At 40.8% G+C, this 20,296-nt stretch overlaps 1 protein-coding gene across 6 annotated transcripts in view; it reads right to left on the bottom strand.

Annotated features, from left to right (window-relative positions):
* The window catches only part of NCALD (neurocalcin delta), a 369,810-nt gene that overhangs the window by 307,541 nt on the left and 41,973 nt on the right, over window positions 1-20,296 (bottom strand). The window contains exon 2 of one of the 6 annotated variants that reach the window (XM_088022772.1): window positions 7,804-7,870. The exons of the other annotated variants lie outside the window; for them this stretch is intronic. The gene's annotated coding sequence lies outside the window, so the exon portion shown is untranslated. The remainder of the gene's footprint in view (window positions 1-7,803; window positions 7,871-20,296) is intronic. 6 annotated transcript variants of the gene reach the window in all.

Here is a 20,296-nt window from a genome sequence, read left to right as displayed (position 1 = left end):
GGCTCTGCAGCCCCAGTATCTCCTAGAGTAGAGCTTTTGTCCATAGCTGATGTCCCAGTTTTTGCAGCTGCAGCCAAGGGGACACACTTTGATCGCCTGGGCTGTGGAGTCTGGCAGGGTGGGGGGAGATGACTTGAGTTCCTGGGTCCTTTGGACTATAACAATGGGAAAGAGTTCTTGGCAGGCTACCACCCCCAGGGCACTGCAGAGATAGCAGCATGAAACACACTCCAGGTCTGTGAAAGAAGCCTAGTTGCTTGCCTTGGAGCTTTAGACTGAGGGGCCGACCTCAGAATTGGCACACATCTAGAGGCTACCAAGGAGCTCTCAGGCAATGCAGACTGGCAGATGCCATCTTTGCGCTCTCCCTCTGCCTTGCTACAGCTCACAGGTGTCTGTCAGAGAGGAGCTTATAGACTCATTTGGAGCCCCAATTTTTGTGACTGTAGCCTAGGGGACACCTCCAAATCACCTGGTTTAGTGGCCAGCAGGGCTTATGCTTGTGGTCCCACAGGACTGTATATATTTGCAAACTTTAAAAGCCATTGTCTGAGGATCTGGCTTCCAATTGGCCTGAATCTGGGTACTGACTGATATCCTCCCCTTTAGGATGTGGTCAGGTTTTGGCACATCCTCAACAACTGGGAGCTATTAAAAATAAAAGAGACTGCTTGGACAATCACAAAGATTCAAGAAATAACCAACAGCTAGAGCAGATCTGAACAATCAAGTCATTGCCTACATGAGGCCACTCCTTCAAGACTGGGAGAGGGGGCTGTTTCATCTAATACATAGAAACAAATACAGTGAGTCAAGCAAAAAGAGGAAACAGAGGAACACGTTTCAAATGAAAAAACAAAATAAAACCTCAGAAAAAAAACCTTAACGAAACGGAGAGAAGTAATTTAAAGAGTTCAAAGTAATGGTCATAAAGATGTTCACCAAACAGGAGAAGGATGGTGGGCTAAGTATATTGATGTTATGATGTTTTTGAAACACCTTTATCTGTATTCCTGACACACACTATTCAATTATTTAACAAATATGTATCAAACACCTCCTATGTGCTAAGCACTTTTCTACAAGCTTCTGATACATCAGACAATGCTAACAAAAATACCTCCCCTAAAGAACCCTCCTACACGGTTGGTAGGAATGCAAGCTGGTGCAGCCACTCTGGAAAACAGTATGGAGGTTCCTCAAAAAGGTGAAAACAGAGCTACCCTATGACCCAGGAATTGCACTACTGGGTATTTACCCCAAAGATACAAATGTAGTGATCCGAAGGGGTACGTGCACCTCGATGTTTATAGCAGCCATGTCCACAATAGCCAAACTATGGAAAGAGCCAAGATATCCATCAACAGATGAATGGATAAAGAAGATGTGGTATCTATATACATGGAATATTACGCAGCCATCAAAAAGACGAAGTCTTGCCACTTGCAACAACGTAGATGGAACTACAGGGTATTATGCTAAGCAAAATAAGTCAATCAGAGAAAGACATGTATCATATGATCTCACTGATATGAGGAATTCTTAATCTCAGGAACCAAACTGAGGGTTGCTGGAGTGGTAGGGGGTGGAAGGGATGGGGTGGCTGGGTGATAGACACTGGGGAGCGTGTGTGCTATGGGGAGCACTGTGAGTTGTGTAAGACTGTTGAATCACAGACCTGTACCTCTGAAAAAAACGATACATTGTATGTTAAAAAAAAAAAAAAGAAGATAGTAGGAAGGGAAAGATGAAGGGGGGTGGAATCGGAGGGGGAGAAGAACGATGAGAGACTATGGACTCTGAGAAACAAACTGAGGGTTCTAGAGGGGAGGGGGTGGGGGGATGGGTTGGCCTGGTGATGGGTATTAAAGAGGGCACGTACTGCATGGAGCACTGGCTGATATATGCAAACAATGAATCATGGAACACTACATCAAAAACTAATGATGTAATGTATGGTGATTAACATAATAAAATAAAATTAAGAAAAAAATACCTCCCCTACAAAGCTTAGACTCATACAATAGTAAAAATATATATATTGTTCATTGTTTTTAGAATAACCTGAATTGATGTATAGAACTGATAAAATGATAAGACTTGGTCAGATTGGTAGTAACTTTCTAATACTACATAAAAATAATCCATGTTATTTTTAAATTGTTAAATAAAAGTTCTAACTGCCAAATGAAACATACTATTTTTGATTTAATGTACAAACAAAAACCAAATGGGGCCCTTAGAAGAAGTCAACATTAAGAAAACTGGACATAGATGATATAAATTGTTGCTGCTGTTAGGTAAAATAAAAATAAAATATATAAAGGGAAGGACATTTTGAGGACAGTTCTGATGGGAAAAAATAACCAAACAAAAAATCTTTGATATAAAAAGTCAGCTAAGAAACGCAGTTCTGAGGGAGGTTGAGACTCCAGTGTCAGTTAAGAATACTTAATGCCAAGACTCTACAACCACTCAAAAAGTTCAAGGGAAAATAAGCCAACCTTTCCAGAAGGCCCAGTGTCATGGGTCATCTCCACAGACCACTCCCAAAGGGAGAGAAGGGAAATTTAAGTCAAATCAAAAGAGCCCCAGAGTCAGAGCACAGCAGCCTCCAAATTAAGAATGTGTCTGACTAATAAGAACGGAAGTGCTTTGCTCTAGGGCTCAGGTTTGAAATAATCAACTTTTGTTATCCTGCCCACCTTCACTTTATTTCTACTCCCAGCAGACAGAGCCTTTTTCTCCTACTCCCTTACAGTCGCAATCTCATTCATTCAGGTGGTTACAATTACAATCTTTCATACATTAAAGACACGTAAGTCCACAATCCCACTAGATCCCCGTCCTGAAACCAAATCCAGATTTCCAGATCGACATCTCCACTTGAACGTCTCACAACACGTATTTATAACATCCAAAACTGAGGCCATTATCTTCCCCCACCTAGCCTGTACCTCCTCCAGATGTTTCTCATCAGTAGCCTCACTAACCACCCAGAAACCTGCAGTCAACCTAGATATTTCCCCTCTTTCATTCCCATTTACATAAAATCAATCCCCAATTTAAACAATTCTTCCTCTGAAATTCCTTTAACATCTGCCCACTTCTCTTCATCTCCACTTACCTAATAGAGGCCAAAATTGTTCAACCCCAACCACACCCAAGGTTGCCAGGGCTCCAAGGACAAAGTCCAAAATCATTTGCCAAGCCTATGCTGCCCCACCCTCTTCTAGCTTCATCATGTTGTGTCCCAGTCTTTTTCAGGTTTCTGGAAGGTACCCATTTTCTGGTCATCTCAAGCTTCACATAGGAGGCTCATGCTGCACTGACTTCTCTCCTGTGACCATTCTCCCATTGGCCAACTCTTTCATCTGTCTCAGTTCCCTGCCCTCTCAACACACATCTGGGGAGGTCTCTATACCATGCTTCCATTGCACACTGTTCTTTTCCTCCCTCCCGCTTATTATAATAAATATAATTCATTCATTATGTCATTATTTGTTCATTGTCTGTTTTCCTTGACAGAAAATTTCAAAAGGGAAGAGACCATGTCTGTCTTGATCCCTGTTGACACATAGTAGGAACGCGATGGGTAATTAAAGAATGAATTTTCACTCGCTCCATAGGATTCTCTCTGCTCTGAACCTCCACTCTTGGTGCAGCCTGTCCCCTGTGATGGCAGCCGTCCACCCTCAGCACTCCATTAGTAATAAACTAAAACAGATCCATGAACCCTTACAAATCAACCCCAAATCACTCACCACCCCCACCTAACCTCAGATCATGAGTCAGCTCCCTCATTTGGATGTCCAGCTCCTGAAAGGTATACATGTAATCCATGTACACAAAGTCAGTGTTAAGGTAAGATGAACCTCCTAACTTACAATAATGCTTGATAACTATATGGTGTTGCACACATTTTAGTGCATTACCCATATCACTTAGCTTATTATTCATAAAGGTTAAATGGCTTGTTCAAGGTCTCAAAGTTAGTGATGGAGCTGGCACTGGAGTCCAGTTTCCTACACTCCCTGCCCGTGGCTCCTGACAACTGGCTGAGTCAGCCCTGTGCTGAGATCTGAGGGAAAGAAGTTTTACCCAAGAGACACCCTACAGACCGAAGGGCCATGTCACACCCATGGCCATAACTCAAATTTTAGTGGTATCTCTAGAAGGGGGTTTAGGGCAAAAGATATGGATAAAGGGATTCCTTTCTTACACCATTATCTTCTCCTCCTTGTCCTTCCACACCCAGTTCAAATGTAACTTCCTTCTCTGAACACTCCCAGGACAAACAGCGTTGCCCCCTTCAGCAAACAAATATTGACTGGGTTCCATGCCCCTTGCGAGGACCCAAGAAAACAAACAGATCAGGACTCCCAGAGCCCCTGGTCTCCCCCGGAGCTTGTTTACTTCTGCTCCAGCACACTCAGCATACTGAGTAGGAATACTGGTTTATCTCCATCCCTGAACCGAAAGGGTTTCAAGGCTAGAGACTTCATCTCTCCCCCAGAATGCCTCCCTCCCATTCTGAGTTCAGAAGAAGTATCACAAAAGGAAAGAGATGAAGGAGGAAGGGCAACAGTCAGGGGTAAGTTTCTCGGTTTCACAACAAACCACAGGAGCCAGGACCTTGACCACTAGCTTCCTCCATCATAGGTTTGACTTTGTGCACAGGCATTTTAAACAAACTCCTAACTCCCCCTCCTTGGTAAGTTCCCTGAGGGTAGGAGCCACAGTTTATCTAGCTTGCTCAAAGGCCACAATGTTCTACACATTTTGCAGAACTTAATGGAATTCTACCCCATACATTAGGTACAAGTTACTAGCATAATATGCATTCGTGTGATATGAAATTATAGCAGGAAGCACACAAGCCCACAAAAATGAGCTGTTGAACTAAGCAAGATCATCTGCTTTTGCATATTAATGTTTTAAAATGTTGCGACTTCTTGTTCATTCATTTTGACATCTGCTAGTGCTGCCAGGAGAAGCAACAGTAGTCACCTAATTTAATTCCATTCATTAAGTTAACCTCTTTCTTTAACATTTGGAAAATATCATTCTTTGATTGAGGCTGGGAAAAAGAAAAGTCCAATTCATGAAATCAACATTCTGAGGAAGCCTACATTGGGATTCATGGCTGTGGGGAAAAAAAAAAAAAAACCTCCTAGCAGTTCAGCAGTTCAGCCATCGACAACTCCATTTTTTGTTGTAAATGCCCAACGAAGCCTTCTGAATGCTGTGGAAGCTAGCAGGTGACCAGAGCACACTAAATCACATTTGCCTAGATCGCCAGAAGGAATTCTAAAAAAAAATAAAGATAGGTCTTATGGCCCAGACTCAAATCTTAACCAAAAAACAACAGTGTTGTGGTCTTAATTTGTTGACCAAGTAGCCTCCACCCACTTGAGATGACCTCAGTCCACGGGAGTTAGAAAATCTTTTTTTCTTACAGGATAAGCGATTTTCTTGACATTACGGATAGAGATGAAATAACTCAAACTTATTATACTCTTATGTTAAATTTAGGATTAAGTTTTGTAACCATCAGGATCCTCTGGATGCATTTGACATTTAACTGTTCATAAAATTTAAGAACATCTGACATTTAAAACTCTGATGGATTTTCTTTATAATTTCAATTTAAAATGTACATGACTTTAGACTTAACAGCTCGAACATGAATGTGCATCATTTAATTTAGCATTTATTCATTTATTTAATAATTATTAGGCACATTCTTTGTGCCTTTGTATTCTTGAAGAATACAAAGGAGTCAATATAGCATTTTAGGGCTACAAGGGCCCTGTCCTAAGGAAGTTTATGTACTGGTGTTAGGGGTTGAATTGTGCACCCCAAAAGTTCCTATGTTGAAGTCCTAATGCCCAGCATCTCATAAAGTGATCTTATTAAATAGAATCATTGCAGATGTAATTCAATTAGGATGAGATCACACTAGAATAGGATGGGCCCCTAATCCAATATGACTGGTGTCCTTTTAGAAGGGTAGCACCTTAATCTCTGATTTCTAGGGTCCAGAACTGTGAGACATTAATTTCTGTTGTTTGAAGTCCCCCCGTTCATGGTACTTTGTTGAGATGACCTCAGTCCACCGGAGTTAGAAAATCCGGTGGTACTTTGTTATGGCAGCCCAAGCAAACAAATACAACTGGTTCTTTACCCCTTGCCTCTTAGCTCCAAGGCCAGCATTCTCTTTTCTGCTCTGTGATGCTGAGGCTGGGACTGCAACATTTGTTTCATTTACTCCCTTGTCAGCTGGCGTCCTCTATGGCTATGCCAACACAAGGTAAGAGGAGGGAAAAGGGACTTCTTTCTGGTGGCTAGTTTCTGCCAGGATCATGCCAACAAGAGCACAGGCTGGTTTCGGTCCCCAGCTCTTCTCTACCCTCCCCACACCAAGCACCCCCATCCCCCCTCAGATGTGCTGGCAGCCGGGCCACACCCACCCGGCAGTCAGAGTACCCGTCTGTCCGCAGTCCGTCAGCAGCCAGGCTGCACACCACCCCAGGCCCAGCCCTGCCCTGCCAGGCGCCTCCCCAGGGCTCCTGGTTTTCTTCATTCCACCCCTTTCCTACTACTTCTCTGGATGACTTCAGCATTTCCTTTGGCTCTTTCAGATTTCCAACATGTGTGGAACCAATTCCTCGTATGATATCCCTGCTATCTGAATTACCCAGTGTGGTCTTGGGTTTTCTGACTAGATCCTGACTAATTTAGTTTACAATCCCCATGAAGAGACAAATATACTAGAATTCAAAAATATAAGCGAGTCAAGATTTACAATAAATAGTGTTAGTAATGGTAGAGGTAAACATTCTCAATTTGATATTGCTGAGAATATAAATGAATTCACATTTTCTTCAGGGGAGTTTGGCAGAATAAATCAAAAGATAAAATATACACAGTTTGAGCCACAAAATCCCATTCCCAGAAATCTATCCTAAGAAACTAATCAGATAAATGCACAAGATTTATATACGACGATGCCCATTCTAATGTTGCTTGTAATAGTTAAAAAAAATCTAAAACAAAACTATCTATCAAAAAAGAACCTGTCAGTTAAATTATTTAATAACGTGTGTGGACACGTGCACACACACACAAATGTATCCTGGGTGACTATTAAAATAATGTAGCTCTGTATTTCTCGACATGAAAATATATCCATATCACAGATTGTTAAGTGACAAAAGCAGATTTACAAACACCAGTTATAGCATGAAAACAAAATATGGAAATTAATTGTAATTATTTTGTATGTACCCAATGATTACAAACAGTAATTATTTCTGGGTAGTAGGAATTTAGGTGATCAGGCAAAGGGGCCCATTGCTGGGGGCAAAGAAAAGTGTTCTATTAATAATAATCACATGAATACTTAGAACACTGTTTTAATGTCAATACGTAAATTTTTAAGAGGCCCAAATACGTACAAGTTGAAAATTTCAAGTATTTAGGGAAAAAAGTCATCACCCTGCATTTATATTACTTAATCCAAATTTACAAGGGTATGCATCCTTTGATTTTCCTCTTTTCTATTATTTCTCTTACTTTCATTTTTCAAGGTGATCCTTATTCACTCAACAGCAAAAACATAATTAGCTCATTCATATGCTAGTTATTTACTGATGTGTCTAATTTGTCAACCAAAGGGGAACAGAGAGCAGTCCCTGTGGCCTAGAGTCAAAACTGCCTTAAATACTTTACCAATCTACTGTTTAAACAGCTAACAGCCTATCTGCAGTTTGCAAAGAAACAAAGAAACAATGGAATTACCTCCTGAGACACAAACTCCTCACGCCATGCAAGAAACATCCTGGTCCAGCCACATGGACAATGGATCCTATAAAAGAAAGATGACTACTGCACCCAAAATGCAACAGTGGGTATCAAAGTCCAGTGAGTGCTTTTGCTCCTGCCCTGGGTGTCTGCAGCTCGCGGGCTGCCACTTCCCAGTCCCATGAATCTTCAGAACAGGCAAGAGCGGCTGCTTACTGGGAAAAGACCACCGCCCCCTTACGTGAGCCCTCATCCTCACTCCTTAATACAATTTCACTCACAAACCCCAAGTGCATACTAGAAATCTAAAAATAACATTGCTTGTTGGAATTTAAAGGCTCAAAACTGAAAATTTCCCAGGCTTCACTCCAGTAATATTGAAAATGCAGATTCTTTTTTCTACACCAACAGAAGCTTGGGGAATTGGGACTGAAGGCAGTGAGGTCCAGGAATCCATCTGCTCCATGCTATCCTGGGGAGAAGCAGTCACTGCTATTTTGGAAGTTTCAAAATGCTTGGCAAGAGTCTTATAAAAGAACACAATGAACGCTAACACAACATCAGAGAAGTATCCAGGCACTGAAAACCACAAACCAGGTAGAATGACCCAGGAGTCTTCAAGTCACCTGTAACAACCCTTGCAAATCAAGATATACCAACTCACAAAAATGGGTTTTAACCAGCATCCTTTTTCCTGCTGGTGGTTCACTGATCATACAGAAGAGTAAATTACAGCTTTAATTCATTATTTTCCCCATCATAATTTACACAGTCAATCAAAGTTTTCTTATTATCTCCCATGTTTAAAGCACTGTGGTAGGGCTTTGTCTCAAAAAATCTTGCCTTGCAGTCTAGTGAAGGGGGAAAGAAGTGTACGGAAATTGTACAATAAGTCAAGAAAATAAAATTAATAAAAGGCATAAATATTAGAAAGGAAGAAGTAAAACTTCTTTACTAGCAGATGACATTATTATGTACATAGAAAATTCAAAGGAACTTATCTATAAACAACTATTAACAACTAATATGTGAATTAAGGGTTGGAAACAAGATACAGAGTTAGTATATAAAAACCAGTTGTATTTCTATATACTATAAATCAATCAGAAAAAGATATTTTAAAAATAATACCATTCATATTGACACAAAAAAATCAGATACATAGGACTAAAATTAACAAGATATATGCAAGAATTCTACACTGAAAACATTGCTGAGACAATGAAAGAAAACCTAAGTAAATGGAGAGATATACCATAGGTATGGATTGTTAAGACACCAATTCTCCCAAATTTACCTCTACATTCAACAAAGTCCCAGTTAAAATCCCAGCAGGTACTTTTTTTTTTTGGTAGAAATTGACAAACTCATTCTGAAATTTATATGGGAATTCAAAGAACCCAAAATAGCGAGGACAATTTTGAAAAAGGAAAACAAAGGTGGTAGGTTTAAAGTTCCAAACTTAAGACTTACCATAAAACTATAGTAATTAAGACAATAGTCAAAAAACTTGAACAGGCACTTTAAAAGAGAAAGTATCTAAATAGACAATAAGCATATGAAAATGTGCTCAAAATCATCATTCATCATGGAATTAAAACCACATGCTTCATTAAAATCACAACGAGATACCACTACACATACAATAGAATAAAAAAGACGTATACCATCAAATGATAGCAAGAATGTAGATCAACTCTCAGATATTTCTGGTGAGAATGTAAAATGGCACAACTCCTTTGGAAACTGTTTGGTGGTTTCTATTAATGTTAAACATATGCCTACCCTATAACCTAGCAATCCATTCCTAGGTACGTGCGCAAGAAAAAGAGGGATTTGTTCAAGAATGTTTATAGCATTTTTTTCATAATTGTGAAAAGCTGGAAACAATCCAAGTCTCCACCAGCAGAAAAATGTATAAACTGACTGTTACATATTCATACAATGGAATTCTACACAGCAATAAAAAAAAAAGAACAAACTATTGATAGATATATAGCATGGATGAAACTCAGAAGCATTATGTTGAGCAAAAGTAGCCAGATGCAAAAAGAGTACATATTGTATAATGCCATTAATTTGAAATTCAAAAACATGAAAACTAATCTATGGTGATAGAAATCAGGACAGTCATTAATTACCTTTGGTAGCTGACAGCAGTTATTAACTGGGAAGGAGCATAAGGAAACTTTCTGAGGTGACGGAAATTTTCTGTGTCTTGATCTGAGTGGTTGTTGCAAAGGAATATGCATATGTAAAAATGCATCAAGTTGTACAATTAAAATTTTTACATTTACTATATGTAAATGATATCTCAATATAAAAGAAAGTACAGAAATAACCAGATGGTAGGAGGAGAAAGTTCCAGAAAAGATGTGCATATAAAAGGCCATTGGAATGGTGAAATTTCTAGCCGGTAGTGAAGGATGGGGAGAAGGCAGTGATCGGTAAAAGTATTACATTTAAAATGACCCTTGAAAGAGGGAAAAGCTTTGAATCTAAATAAATGTAGTGTGAAGGTAAGAGAAGGTAAAGAATATTGTGGGAGAGAAAACATTACATATTGCTATTGTCTGAGAGTTTATATTTTCCCCCAAGTTCATTTGTTGAAATCCTAGCCTGCAATGTGGTGAGACTGGGAGATGGGGCCTTTAGGAGATGCTTAGGTCGTGAAGGTGAGCCTTCACGAAGGCAAGCCACAGATGGGATTAGTGCTCTTATAAAAGAGTCCCTAGAGAGCCCCCTTGCCCCTTCCACCATGTGAGGACACAGTGAGGAGGCACCATCTATGAGGAAGCGGGCTCTCAACACACACTGAATCTGCTGGCACCATATGCTCTTGGACCTCCAGCCTCTGTATTTATTATGAGAAATAAATGTTTGTTGTTTATAAGCCACTCAGTTTATAGTATTTTTGTTATGATAGCCCAAACAGACTACAAACACACATGAAGTAATGAAAATCTGAACTGAGGTGGACAGAAGAGAAACAGAGAAGATGTGAGTAATATTACAGAGCCAGTGTGGGGCTGACTTGCCAACTCAAAAAACGGACACTGGAGCTCAGAAGAGAGGTCAAAGCTAACGATGGTTGGGGAGTCCTCCTTAGAGTGGTGACGTGCTGCAGTTGGCTTTTAGTAAATATTTGTTGGGAGGATGAACAAATGGACAGACAGAATGGTAGACAGTGGGGAGGGAGGAAGATTTAATCAGGTTATCAAGAGAAACAGATCAGGTGTAGCCATATAAAATTGCTGGTATTTTACCATTTTTTTGCCTTCTAAAAACTGCAGTTTCATATGACTCAGTCTAATAGATAAGGAAAAAATAGGGGTCAAGGGCAGCTCTGTGGGCCACTCCTCCATTTAGGGAAAAGAAGAAAAGCCAGCGAAAGAGCAGACAGGGAAACACATAATAATGAAAATAAGAATAAAAGGCTCTATGCAGTTTAAAAAAATATATTGCCTTAATTTAAAAATGTCTAATTAGAAAAAAATTCTTGCCTAAAGACAGGAGCTGACAATTTACAGAAGATCCACAAAGCCCAAATGCATATAAGAAATGTTCAGCATCACAACAGAGAAATAAGCATTAAAACCATGAGATACCATTCCAAAGATTTTTTTTAAATAATAGTATAAATTTCTGGCAAGGGTTTAGGAAAACATTCTCACACATTTCTTTCAAAAGTATAAATTCATACAGACTTTCTAAAGAGCAACGTATCTGTATGTATAAAATTCTCTAAATTTTTCATATCTTGTGACTCAGTCATTTCACTTTTAGGAATATCTCCTAGAAATGTATTACGTGTGTAATAAGAAAAAGCACATAAAGATATATGTAAAAAGATGCTTACCATATCTTATTTATAATAAAATAACCTAAATGTTCAATAGTGACTTAAATACCCAATAATGGGGAATTTAAAAATATTAGTTATTTTTTTAATCATCTTTTTATAAGGATATTTAATGATACAGGAGAAAGCTCACCATAAATCTAATCTTCAAAATAACATTTTGAAGTTGTCCCCTTTTTGATGATAAGGAATATGAAAGTATCAATGAAAAGAGAATATCCAAAAGAAAATTCACCCAAATCCCCACATGGCAGAATTATAGTACATGTGTATTTTTGCTCTTTTTGTTCTTTTTTGCTTTTAACAACAGCAAGGATTGCCTACAATTTTAAAACAAATTAAGCATTATTTATTTAAAAAAATACATTGCTCTCAAGTTGTCAGGCAGCACTCAAGGCAACCCAAAGGGTATGTGTGAGCCACAGGCACATCTCTTAAAAGGAATGCACAGAGATAGGTCTACCATAAAGCTAAAGAAGCCCAAACTTCAGGACACTTTCTAAGGGCACACAGGCCTTTCTAGAACTCTAGGAGGGATCCTAATAATGTGCCCACATGGTCATTTGGTTTTGTTTTTATTTTGCATTAGTAAGCTATTTCAGCAGCAACAGGTTAAAACCGCTGTCTCTTTCCACCACCATTTCTTCTCCATCATACTTTGTCTCATAGCAGGTGGTACTGGAGTTGCCCTGGGCATTTTGGGGGATCTGGATAAAAAGAAATTAAGTTGGGATATATTCAGTTTGAAGCTTCACAGGACATGTTAATGAGACTTGTGATCATTTCCACGTACAGTTGAGTTATTGCTTGATGTCCCAGGGTAGATACGGGTTTTCAGGAATGTTCCTACCACCCACTGTGCTGACTCACCCAGTGTTGTTTCATAAAGGTGCAAGGCCAGAGGATATGAACGTGTCCTAAAGTGCCCAGCACTGGAAGTATGTGGGTAGTAGACAAGAAACAACGTTTGAAATACACAGAGCCAGAAGCTCATCTATGGGAAAGATCTTCCAACTACAGCAGACAGTTCAGTTCTCATTGATATCCGCCCTCATTTTTCAGGACTCTGTATGACCATAGAGGTACCAAGGCAGAGGGTAAACTATTAAACAGACTTAGATGGAGAAAACAGCACCAGAACTACAGCGTAGTATCCATGGGTTGCTTCTCTCGTTTTGATCCACTTACTTACCTGGACAAATTCCTGCTCTAATCTGTAAGGTTCTCCCTGCCTTTATTAACTCTGAAGTTCCTGACCTTGGTGTGACAACTGATTCTGAAGCCCTAAGAGTCTGACCTAACTTCCTGTTTGTCACGTTTACTTCCTTTGAGATCTTAATCCTTGTGCCCAAAGCTAGACTGGTGAATTGTATCCTTTCTCATTGGTCTCTGAGTCTCAGGAATTAGACTTGGCCTTCAACCCTGATTGAACTTTATCAGCAACGGTCAGGGCAGTTCCTCAAGAATTCCTCAAACTCTTCCTGTGGGCATACTGATGTCCACAAAATATTTATTATATATGTGTATATAGATTTAGGCCTATTTCTACAAAGGACTTGAAGAGGCTTATAAAAAATATATGCAATAAACTAGAACAAGGTTATTTAATCAATTATGGGCGTACAAGTTGTGAATCGTATTTTACTACTTCACCATTCCATATGCATAGTTTTTTTCCACAGGTCATAAGATGGCTGCTGTATCTCTATACATCACGTTCACATTCCAGGCAAAGGAAAAAGGGAAAGATACAATACCACAGACTTCTGCTCACCTATTTTGGTTAGAACTGAGTCCCATGGCCACCTTTAGCAGTTAGGTAGCCCGAGAAATTGAGTTTTTAACTGGTCCCATTGCTGCCCTGAACAAAATCAGAGTTCTGTTAGTAAGAAAGAAGGGCGACACATAGCCAGTAGGCAACTAATAGCAAGTGTCCCACCAAGAAACTGGGTAGATGTTACCAGAAATATGTGTGGTCCAAAAAAATTTTCCTTATGTGTCTATGAATATATAATATTATATGTTTATATAATAGTACATGATTATGTAAGTGTCCTAAAAACTAAAAATGTAATAACCTAGATAATTACTTATAGAACATCTTACAGTTCCCATTTTCTTCTCTATTTCTCCCCTCTGAAAGTTTCCCCTCCTCATTTAAATCAATAATAAAATCTTAATGATAAATCTAACAGAAATTTGGCAATGTGTATCGAGACTCATGAAAATGTTCCTGTTCTGACTCACAATTAGGGTTGTCAGATTTAGCAAATAAAAATTGTGGATACCCAGTTAAATTTGAATTTCAAATAAAAATGAACACTTTTTAGTATAAGTATGTACCAAATATTACATGGGACATACTTATACTAAAAAGCTATTCATGGTTTATCTGAAATTCCACTGTGGCTGGGAATCCTGTGTTTTATATGGTAACCCTACCCATATTACTGTCCCAAGACTTCATCCTAAGGAAATAACACAAAAGAAAGGACAAGAGCCCTGCAGTGACAGAATAGTGGAAAACTGGAAACAAAGTAAATCCCTTCAAAGGAAAGTCAATAAACTGTGGTCATTCTAATCTATGGAATAGTATTTAGAAAAACAAAACTATTAAATTATTAAAAATTATAGAAGAATATGCAAGTCTTGTGTATGCCATAATTAAAATTCTAAAAGTGCATATAAACAGTAGAAAGACCAAAAAGGAGTAAAGAAAGAAAAAGGCTGTGTTTATTAGGGAAGATTTGACAGGTTTTCCCTCCTTCTCAACTTTTGAAATATGTTTATGATCTTTTATAAATCATAAAATCTTTATAAATACTTTTATAATATTGTAAAATATTCTGCTAAGAGAACACTGGTGAATTATTAAGTTAAGTTGAGTGACCAGACAGGTTTGCAGATGAGGAAAATCAGTCTCATTTTTTCCAGGAAGGTGCTGAACCACCACCTGCCTCCCAGGTCATTGCTTTGCTGGGTCCAACAGTCTGCCTCCCTGAAAACAAGACCTAGAGGTTGGAGCAGAGAAACGGGATAAGATTTTAGCAGCCATATAGCATTTGCCACATTTCAAGGGCATTAAACTAAATAATCTAAGTGAGAAAGGTCAACTCTATTATCCACAATTATATAAGAGAAATAAAAGCTCGAAATGACTTGCCAGGGAGAATACATCCTCTCACAAGTGAGGAGAATCGAGGGAATGGACATGAAATAATTCCTGCACTCATCTAAGAGGCTTTGTGTTGAATAAGTACTCTTTGATTATATCTCTGAGCAGGTCCCTCTAATGCTGGTGAGGAGGTAATTGTAATTATATACAATGAAGGGCATGCCTTCCTTTTTCAAGAACACACACGTTAAGCTGTTTTTCTAATGGTGATGATGGATTTAATCGATCACCTACACTGTCCACCCCACTGTGCCTGTGGCCCACATCTGCACAGCTGGCCAGGAGAGAGAATTCAGGGAACAGAGTGAAGCAATGCTAAACCAGCTTCCCCAAACACCTCTCTTCCCTTAGCAATCGTGTCAGGTCTCTTAATCAACATCTGCTCACGGCATTCCTGAACTTAAGCAACGCCTCCCTGTCTCTCTGAGGGGAACTGTTCATCTAGACTCCTGGAATGCCTTAGCACTACTACTTGGGTCAAAGGTTTATTCTGACAATGTGTATGAGATGGAGAGGATCATTTCACCACTGCCCGGAGAAGAGTCGGCTATGCTGGTGGCCCCATCCTGTGGTTCTTCCACAGGTACAAGACAGTTCCAGGTTATGGATGCTGGATTATCTCCATGAATGTGGATGTGGAAAGGAAATTTTTTAAGGCTGGGCCAAGAAAGGAAAGAAGACAGAAAGGGGGGAAGAAATCTAGGTACTGGTGGTACCAAGGGCCTCTGAGATCCTCTGGAAGGGAAAAGGTAAGACAGACCTAGTCATGAGCCTATAAAAATAAATTAAAAGAAAGCTATGATAAAAGAGAAAGAGAGTGAGAAGTAATATCCTTAAGAGTCAGTCAACAAAATTTCAATTACATTTTAGGCCAGGTTTTGGAATCCCTACCCTGTCCTTTCCCCTTCTCAAGAAACCTGATCCTGCCCACAAAACTCAGCGGACGTCAGCAGGCCTCACCGCCCATTCACTTTGGCCACTACTGATTGGGCCAGGAGTACTTAGCAAACTTGCAGGGGACCTACATGTTGGTGGGCTAGGTATCAGTTGAATTCACTGTCTCTGCAATTTGACCTCCTCCGCAGTCTTCTCAGCTGCCTTCCCTCCCCTTCCCCCACCTCTAGATGTCAGAGTACCCTAGGGATGAGTCCTGGGCCTCCTTCTCGCCCCGTAAACACAATCTCTCTGGGTGATCTCAGCTGAAGCCCTGGTTAGAATTAGCTCCCAAATTCTCATCACCAGTCCCCGCCTCTCCCATGCTCCAGATTTAAACATCCAAGTAGCTGCTTGACATTTCTATTTGGATGCCTAGTAGGCATCTCACAAATGAACACATCCAAAACATAAATTTAATTTCTCCCCTCAGTCCTGTTCCTTTCCCAGTCTTCCCAGGACAGCAAATGTCAATTCTGTGCAGTTAGTTCCTCCAGAGAAACACTTGAGTTATCTCTTTCTCAACACCCCACAACTGGCTCACCTACAAATCCTGTAATGTCCCTAAATGGCTAGCTCTTACCACCTCCACCACCACCAACCTGGCCCAAGCCACCATCATCTCTCACGGGGATTAGAGCAGCAAGCAGCCTCCTACCTGGGCTCCTTGCTTCCACGCTGACCCCTCTGCATTCTGCTTTGCACACAGCCACCAGAGTGATCTTTAAAAAATGTGGATCAGATCATGGTGCTCCAACTTGAGACTCTTCCAACGGCTTTCCATTTCACTTAGAAAAACTCCTAACTCCTGACTAAACTACAAGTCCCTTGATGAGCCGCCCCGCTCCTCATCTCCCACCACTTGACCCCTCGTTAATTATGCTCCCATCACTATGGCTTCTTGCTGTTCCTTTTACCCATTGCTTTCATTCCTGACTCTGGGCCTTCACGCATGCTGCTCCCTTTGCCTGGACTCGAGTCTCCTAGATCTCCACATTGCGGGCTCTGCTCCTCACTCAAGCCTATTCAAATACTACTTTCACACTCCATTCTTTAAAGTGCTGCACCATCCCCCATCTATCTCTATCTATCACTCTCTGTCCCATCATCTTATTTTATCTTTTATTCATTCATCTCTATCTGAAAGTGCACTGTTCATTCATTCATTTGCCTATGTATCTGATAACTGGCTGAACTTCCCACTGGGGGCAAGACTTACAAGAGGTACTGGGGCACAGTATGGACTCATTAATACTTGCTAAAGGAATGCAGATGAGTCTTAGAGCCTGTAGATGATCAGCGGTGACTTCTAGACCCATGGGTCATAAATACTCAAGCTTGGGGGCCTTACTGAGGAGGCTAAGTGGAGAAGACTCAAAGGTGAGAGAAACTGGGTGACTCCTCAGGGCTAGAGACTACGGCTTCAGCTTGGGGCTCGGGCTTTGGTTTCCAGCCATCTCCCCATGGCAGCTCCCAGGTAGGCTGGCTACAGTCCAGTGCCTATGTTGTGAATCCATCTGTTGCATCCTTCCCTCCTTTCCCGGAGCGAGCCTCAGTGAGCATCTGTTTCATGCACACACGGCGCTGAGTACCAGCTTAGAGCAGAGACCTCACTGCCCCCGGCTGCCTGGTATTTGTTCCTTTTCTAGCCCTGACACAGGTCAATCACCCTGAGGAAGTGAACAGGACAGACAGGATCCCCTGCACAACGGTAGGATGTCTCCATTTTACAGGGAGAGACGCCGTGACCCAGAGGTGTGGGCGTCTTCCTCACACAGCCAGCTAGTCCCTGACAAAGCCAGAATCTTCCAGATAGGAAGGATTCACTCTTCCTCTCATGAAAGATGAGCTCTCTACCTACCACATAGAGTGCACTCTTTTGAAGATAATCACAGCATGACAGCCTTCACTTCCCACAAAGTGGGGGGGGGAGGGGGGTGGGGAATAGAAACAACTCTGCCATCCAGAACACAATTTTCATGAAATAGGGCTTTGAAGTTAGAACTGTGCATTTCTTTAAAAGGTTATGAGCACAACAGGGAAGAGCCCTATCTATAGCAACAACTGCTGCTGTTTTAACAGTCCTTTTCTCACACACCTCCTACAGCTGATCACTTGACAGCTTTATATGATTATTAACTGCAATGCATAATTAATAAATTGGATGACTTTCCCTTCGCACATCTGAACATATAAAGCAATCTGCCAACATTTAAGGAAATCCCGTCATGCCACGAGGCGTTAAATCATATTTAAGGAAGTGAGAAATTAAGACACAAGGATAATGGCAAACTTGCCCAAATGTTATAAAGCATCTCAGCGAAGTGCCACAGCAATGGGGCAGGACTACCATTCTTCTGCCGCCAGTGGCTCGGGCCTTGTCAAACAAAGGCAAAGACCTGACTGCAAACTGCAGCCATTCCACTGCACTTCTCAAGCCTTTTAAATAAAAATAGATCCCTGCTGCCACCCACCTTCCATAAAAAAAAAAAAAAAAAAAAAATCCGCCCAGGAAACATAATTCATCTCTCTTCCAATGACTTCACACAAAAGGGTAACGCCCCGTGTGCTGTCAGCAACCAGCCGTGTTGGCTATTTTCACTTCTCACCTAAGAGCTCCATTATTTTAAACAATCCCAAGCAAGTACCTTTATTTAAACCACCCCCAGCCGACCTTTATTGCCTAATACTAGATTCATCTTGACAGCTTCCTATAAGCATTCATTTCAAGACTAGCCTGCAGAATTATCCAAAAACAATATACCAGGTCACACCATGGTATTCTTTCACATAGCACAAATGGAGGGAGGAGGCGAGCCAAATATTTCACTGAGGACTTTAAGGGTCGGCTCCTGAGTATATTATTGTTCTGTTCTGTCAGAATTGGTCACGAAACTTCAGGGGACCTCAACCCCACTGAATTAAAGTATTCTTGGTAGAGGCTGGGTAGAGAGAGGGAATATTCATAGTTGCCCCCACGAATCAAAGAGAAAGCCTTGGGAGTTTCATTTTACTTGGAAGAAAAGACTCTCAAATAAAAGCATGGGCTCTGGGGCCTCTGGGGGATACTAAAATTCTGTGGCCACTCCATATGGTGGGCATGAAGGGCTTGGGGCCCCCACAGAAACTGCAATTACAAGGAGACATCAGGACTGGCTTGTGTTGTACCCAACCGATGGCTCTCCAATTATTTACAAAGGGCTCTGAGGAACTCCAGCTAGTCTAGGCCTCCAGCCCACTCATTAGGCATTAAGGCCAAGCTTCTAAGAGCATACTAAGGCCTAAGGGGTTTGATATATGGGACAAGTGTTGGTGCTAGAGAGGGTTTGAAGATCGGATTTTTTTGTGTGGTTTGGTTTGGTGTTTTTCTCCAAAGTTTGATGCTTAGACCATGTGCAGCATAATTATCTTTGGCATTTGTTAAATATTCAGATTTGTGGGCCCTTATCCTTATGTTTTGAATCTAAGTCCTGGTATCTGTATTTTATGTAAGCTCCCCAAGTTTGAAACCCCTTCTCTTGGTGGTTTGTCTCTTATCGTTAAGAAAAAAAAAAAAAAGGTAGAACAAAATATTCTATGCTTTCAGTAACACTAGAAAATGTACTGTTTAGGGATGCCTGGGTGGCTCAGTCATTAAGCATCTGCCTTCAGCTCAGGTCATGATCCCAGGGTCCTGGGATAGAGCCCCACATCGGGCTCCCTGCTCAGCGGGAAGCCTGCTTCTCCCTCTCCCACTCTCCCTGCTTGTTTTCCTGCTCTCGCTGTCTCTCTGTCAGATAAATAAATAAAATCTTTAAAAATAAATAAATAAATAATTTTAAAAAATGTACTGTTTACCATAATGTCAATAAGTCACATGACTACAGCATGACCAGAGTACAACTGGGTCTGCTTAGAATTCAAGTGCATTGGCACATTATTTTTGAGGTTAAATCCCTAATGAGTCCCTTGGTATTCACTGTCTCAACAAAGACCCTCCCCTACAGAAAATAAGTCTTTAATAATATTGGTGTCAAACTGACGAAAACACGCCTGGACCGTGGCACAAACAGTCCCTGGGCTTAAAAACTGTTAGTCCGTTTACTCCCCTGATTGATTGAATGTTGAGAAGCATTCAGATAACGAGAAGGTAAGAAGAGCCCATTGGTTTCTACACATGCACACTCCCTCTCCTCTTCCAAATTAGCACTCCTTTTTTAAGATTTTATTTATTCATTTGAGACAGAGAGATACAGAGAGAGACAGCATGAGCAGGGGGAGAGGGAGAAGACTCCCCGCTGAGCTGGGAGCCTGACATGGGGTTCCACACAGGGCTCGATCCCAGGACCCTGGCATCACGACCTTAGCTGAAGGCAGACGCTTAACCTTCTGAACCACCCAGGCGCCCCTACACTCCTTTTCTACGAATTCTCCCACTGGCTCAGCCAGCCAGCTAAAGTACTGCACACATACCTTAAGCCAGACATCAAACTGGTATTTAAAGATGATTGCCTTTTCATCATAAGAAGAAAAATAAAGAT

This window comes from Eumetopias jubatus, unplaced genomic scaffold, assembly GCF_037043125.1.
Source record: "Eumetopias jubatus isolate StellerSeaLion01/CBP00866 unplaced genomic scaffold, mEumJub1_p1.0 scaffold_4, whole genome shotgun sequence".
Lineage (NCBI taxonomy): Eukaryota > Metazoa > Chordata > Mammalia > Carnivora > Otariidae > Eumetopias > Eumetopias jubatus.
The sequence above is the reverse complement of the archived record's forward strand: the minus strand, read 5'-3'. Positions and strand labels throughout refer to the sequence as shown.